The sequence below is a fragment of the Oryx dammah genome, unplaced genomic scaffold (genome assembly GCF_014754425.2).
Source record: "Oryx dammah isolate SB20612 unplaced genomic scaffold, SCBI_Odam_1.1 HiC_scaffold_10, whole genome shotgun sequence".
Taxonomy (NCBI): Eukaryota; Metazoa; Chordata; class Mammalia; order Artiodactyla; family Bovidae; genus Oryx; species Oryx dammah.
In genome coordinates this window covers 66,248,320-66,254,319 of record NW_024070194.1, presented here as the reverse complement: position 1 = coordinate 66,254,319, position 6,000 = coordinate 66,248,320, and the positions used below count along the sequence as shown (strand labels likewise).

The following is a 6,000-nucleotide window of genomic DNA, read 5'->3' as shown; positions in this document are numbered from 1 at the left end:
GATGAAGATGATGGTCATGGTGAGGGGGATGGTGAGGAGGAGGATGGAGGTGGGGATGATGAGGGTGGCCGCATGTCCACTACTGAGCACTCGTATACCTGTTCCCATGCATATTTATCTCCAGACTTAACAACTGTACCATTGGGCAGGTATTGAATCTCCATTTGACTGATGCAGAAACTGAGTCTCAGAAAGTTTCAGTAGCTGCCTAAACCTGAGATTAAAATCTAGATCTCTTTAGAATCTAAGCCTTTTTTGGCATCGTATTGCCTCCTGTACAAATACTTTTATTATTATAACGTACATGATAAATGTAATGCACTTGAGTCCTCCCCAAATCACCCCCACCCCCGGCCCATAGAAAATTTGTCTTCCATGAAACCAGTCCCAGGTGCCAAAAAGTTTAGGGAGCACTGCTCTAAAGCACGCCCAGTCCGTTTTCACTGGTGATCAGCTGCAACAGGTAAACCACCATCAGCTTCTTTTAGCTTCTTAAAACAAAGAGGGATTTTGCCAAGGTCTCTGCTCCCAAACCTGGTTCCAAGAAAAGACCCTGTAAAGAGAGGGAGCTGACTCCCAGCCTCCCCTGCAGCCCCAAGAGTCACCTTCTCTCTGTTTCATTCTGAGAGTGTGACCACCTGTTTCTGTCCCGTTATACCCAGGCTCAGACACAGGCAAACAGCTTTCCCTGGTGTCTCTTCCTTTGGTTCCCTGTGGCACTTCTGAGACTACCCAGTGCTAGGGTATTACAAAGGAACGGTCAAACAGGGAGACTTCCTTGAATCAAAATGCTCTGTCCTCCAAGGGATGCACAGCAGTTTCCTCTCGAGAGCCCAGGGGTTCTGTCTAGTCCATGTGGGTCTGTTGCGGATCTGCCTTCCTCGTTCTCAGCTTGCTCCCATCATCTCTCACTCGACAGGTGGAAGGAAAATGCTGGGCGTTAGCACCCAGGCCAAGAGAGAAAGATTCAGTTCCCCTTCTGTCTTCCTTTGGCCCCTCCTGCAACCCCACTTCCTATCTCTGGAGGGCACCATGCATGCTCCAGGGGGTGGGCAGCAAAACACAACCACACTTTTCAGGCAAGATTTGGCTTTTGTCTCCACCAACTTCTTCCTGGTTTTCCAAAGACGTGTGTGCACACGCATGCGCGGGCTCCATCGTGTCTGTCTCTGTGACCCCATGGACTGTAGCTCACCAAGCTCCTCTCTCCATGGGGTTTTCCAGGCAAGTGTACCAGAGCAGGTTACCATTTCCCTCTACAGGGGATCTTCTTGACCCAGGGATTGAACCCGTGTCTCCTGTATTGGCAGGTGGGTTCTTTACCACTAGCGCCTCCTGGAAAGCCCCAGATGTGTCTGTACCAGAATGTGAAAGGGAGCAACAGTGTTGATTCAGGAGAGATGTGCACATCTGGTGGGGAAGGTGTTTCATCCCCTCCTTCACCTTCACGACTCCCTAAGGTTGAGTCACTGATCCCATATGATCGTTGAAATCTACTGTGGATCAAGCAATGGTGTCTCTGTCCTTTGAAGTACTAATCCATTGCTGACCACCAAAGGGCATTATCTACCCTCTTGCTGGTTAAAAAATGTACTCTGAGCCTCACACAGTAGGCAGTTCCTTATGTGTACATGAGTCAGGCATGACTTAGCGAATGAACAATGGCAACAAATATGAGCTTTCAATTCAGTTGTTCCTGAAACATTAACTGAGTGGCTACTCTGTATACATGCATCAGCTCAGTTCCCTCGCTCAGTCGTGTCCGACTCTTTGCCACCCCATGAATTGCAGCACGCCAGGCCTCCCTGTCCATCACCAGCTCCTGGAGTTCACTCAAACTCATGTCCATCGAGTCAGTGATTCCATCTAGCCATCTCATCCTCTGTCGTCCCCTTCTCCTCCTGCCCCCAATCCCTCCCAGCATCAGAGTCTTTTCCAATGAGTCAACTCTTCACATGAGGTGGCCAGAGTACTGGAGTTTCAGCTTTAGCATCATTCCTTCCAATGAACACCCAGGGCTGGTCTCCTTTAGAATGGACTGGTTGGATCTCCTTGCAGTCCAAGGGACTCTCAAGAGTCCTCTCCAACACCACAGTTCAAAAGCATCAATTCTTCCGTGCTCAGCTTTCTTCACAGTCCACCTCTCATCCACACATGCATCAGAACCAACTAAATCTATTGTGAAAATCATTACACAAAATAAAGTTAACATTATAAAACACACAGGAAAGGTATATTTCAAAAGAAATAACAGCCTTTTAAGTAAGAAATAAAAGCAAGATTTCTGAAGAGCTCCCTTTCCTACTTATTTTTTTGCTTCTGTTGCTGACAGGTGAGAACTTGCCTGACTCTGGCTAAGAGCATCTTTTGCGCAGAGCTCTTCTCAGAGGGTTCTCTTACTGATAGGAAACAGGAGTCTCAGAAGCACAGAGGCTGGCCTTCACCCCATTTTCTACCAGAAAATTGGACTGTGGTCTTGGTTCCTTGTCGCTTGGGGCATCTTTCTGTTAGTGATTTTCATCGTATTCACTCTTGGCTTCACTTTTCTCCTCTGTTAACTGTCTGGTTGAAAATGATCTCTGAGTAGCAGGCTCTGATTTCATGGTTTCCTTTCCTTTCAAAGGGAAACAGGCTTCTCTGCATTGTTGGGAAAGGTTTGATGGTACACAACCTAAAACTAATAAGCAACAACTGGGAACTAGCCAGCCCACAGTCACTTTCCTAAAATATGCTCTGATTTCCAAAATAAGCCAGCACAAACAACAGTTTGGAGTTCCTCTAATAATATCCCATATATAAAATTCCGGGAGATTCGGAGCTAGGAATGTACTCACTTTCTCATTGTCCACGTTTATTTAGGGTTAGGTGATGGAGCGCAGTGACTTACCACCTTTGATTTTAGCCTGTGGTCCTGAATTCTGGCTGTGTATTAAAACCACTGGGACCTATTCCAGATCAATTAAATCAGAATCTTTGGGGTCTAGACTGGGATCTGGACATGAATATTTAAAAATCTAGAGCCTGTTATACAGAATGAAGTAAGTCAGAAAGAGAAAAACAAATATTGCATATTAATGCATATATATGGAATCTAGAAAGGTGATACTGATGAAATTATTGCAGGGCAACAAAGGAGACACAGATGCTGAGAACAGACTTATGGACACCGTGAGGGAGGAGGAAGGAGAGGGTGGGGTGTGTAGAGTAACATGGAAACATACATTACCATACATAAAATAGATAGCGGACAAGAATTTGCTGTATGACTCAGGGAACTCAAACCGGGGCTCTGTAACAACCTAGAGGGGTGGGATGAGGAGGGAGGTGGAGAGAGGTTCAGGAGGGAGGGGACAAGTGTATACCTGTGGCAGATTCACGTTAATGTATGGCAGAAACCAACACAGTATTGTAAAGCAATTATCTTTTGATTAAAATTAAATTTAAAAAATGAATCTCCCATCTGAAAAAGAATATGTATATATATGTATAATGTATATATATGTAGCTGAATCACTTTGCTATATACCTGAAACTAACACAACCTTGTAAATGAACTATACTTGCAAGTTTTTAAAAAATGGTCAAACAAAAATCCAGATCTCCTTTAATGTGGGGCCAGGATTGAGAATCCCTGGACTAGAATAACAAACACAGCAGGAAAGACAGAGCAGGCAGGGCTCCTCAGGAAAGTGCAGGTGAAATGGCTTCTGTAAAAAAAATGGCACATCTTTGCATATCATTTTAGAAAAACATGTTCACCCTCCTTTTCTTTTTCGATGCTCAAGAATGAATATTTGGGTTTGCATTAGCATCTCTGCATATTTTTTTTTCTCTAGGTGAAGGAATGTCTGTGCTGTAGAAAGGATGAGTTAATGAAGATTTTGCCTTCAAGCTCAAAAACAGTGACTTTGTTGTTGTTTCTAAAGGATATGTTTACATGCAAGCTTTGTGGGAGAACATGAATATTAAGTATGTCTTGTGGAAATGAGTTAGTTTAGAATAGCAGTTCTGAAGTGAATGAATATTCCCAGCGGGGTGGGAAAAACTTGGGTGGTTCAGTACCTCTTACAGTTGTCTGGGCCTCTGGGGACCGCAGCTGCTCTTTGTCCCTTTGTATCTCGTTTGTGGGTAACACCTTGCCAAATGTGTGCCATTGTGACTGGGTGGGGAGCATTCCGTAGCTGGTCTGGCCACATGAAGAGGGTGAACTTGTTAAGAATAATGATTAGACTCTCTGACTGCAGACTTAGCAGCATCCTCAAGGGCTTTTAGTCACAGAATGTAAGTAAGGAGGCACACCCAGGAGAATTTGCAGGAAAACCGAGAGAAGCCCTGCTCTCCAAAAGTGCCTGCTAATTGTTTGGGGATTTGTAGTCAATGGAGTCAGCATCAGGCGGGACCTCCAAACCGCTTATCAGGTTTAGTAAATATCGAGTCAGTGTTTGGGTGCCTGCTTTTTGGTAATTGACAAACCAGGAGCCCCTGGTCTGTAAGAACTTCCTGTTTGCTCCTCTCATCTGTCTTTCCCTCATCTGTCTCTCCCCTCTGCAGTGCACCTGCTCAGGGCTGCCTGCCACCCTGGAGAGGAAGATACAGCTAGCAAAAGAAAGCCCTTCCATTGACCTGGACATTCCCCCCGCCTCCCCCCTCCAAAAAACAAATAAACAAACAAAAAACCAGACAGCCTTTGTGCAGTTCTCAACTGCTATTCAAGAAAGTAATGTATGCTCTGCATTGGACTTGAGAGAGTTGTGTCAATTTAAAGTGCCTTTTTTTGTATCAGTTTATTTTTTCATTGGTAACAGACTGTAAAATGTAACCGAGAATTGTTTGGTGTGTTGGAGAGACTGACTTGTTTACTGTGGCCAGAGGCAGTTTGACAGGCATGCCTGCAGGCAGTGGCTGTACTTCCTGGGCAGAGAGCACTTTTTATTTGTGATTTGCCTGTTTCTCTTAAATTAGGGAAAATCAGAGCATCTTTGGATGGCTGCCACAGAGCTGCAGACATTAAGGAGCAGGCTTCCTAGCCAGGAAGGGGCAAGTGAAAATCTTCCAGAACCCCTCTCTTGCCAATGAAGACATAAGGCATTCTAACGTTATGAAACTGTATCTTTAAAAAATCTACCCCACCCCCACCCCACACTTCAGTAGCTTTAGACAGGTGTGGAGGGGAGCAGGAAGTGATAATTGTCAGTATTTACCACTTCCTAGGAACTGGACTTTGAAGAAAATCAGCTTCATGGGAACATTTCATTGCCCCTTTAATGAAGTTATTTAGTATTTTCTGAGACTGGGCTTTCTCTGGCCAGAACATCTTGTCACATGTAGGGATGCCAGCATTCTGGCATAAACCTCCTTTATTTATTTAAAAATTAAAAAAAAAGTTTTCTTGTTGACTGTGCTGAGTGTTCATTGCTTTGTGCAGACTTCCTCTGTTTGCTGAGAGTGGGGGATACTTTTGGTTGCAGTGCATGGGTTCTCATTGCGGTGGCCTCTCTCATTGCAGAGCACGGGCTCTAGGCACGCAGACTTCAGTATTTGCAGCATGCAGGCTCAGTGGTTTTGCCGCACAGGCTTCGTTGCTCCGTGGCGTGTGGAATCCTCCGGGACCAGAGATCGAACCTGTGTCCCCTGCATTGGCAGGTGGATGCTTATCCAGTGTGCCACCAAGGAAGTCCCAAACCCTCCTTTTAAATGCCCTTTGCAGAAGGGACCAGCTAGTATAGCTCTGATGTGCCAAACCCCAAAGTGGAGGGGGAAAGGAGTGAGGGCAAATGAAACTTAAAGCAAACAAAAATTGTTTGCCAGTCACAATATGCAAATGGCAATATGTACGAAAAAATAAGTCACTAGCTAATCATTCTGTTTGCAGCCTTGAAGGGTCCAGAGCGTCCAGAGTATTGGTCATTTTTCTGGAGCACTTTCTGTATCATTTTAGAGGACTGAATACTTTGTTTATTTAGAGCTAATTCAGGGCATATTTTCACTTCTCAACTGTGG

General features: G+C 44.9%; 1 protein-coding gene across 2 annotated transcripts in view; it reads left to right on the top strand.

Moving 5' to 3' along the window:
- The window catches only part of CAMK1D (calcium/calmodulin dependent protein kinase ID), a 394,014-nt gene that overhangs the window by 172,843 nt on the left and 215,171 nt on the right, over window positions 1-6,000 (top strand). The window lies entirely within an intron of this gene.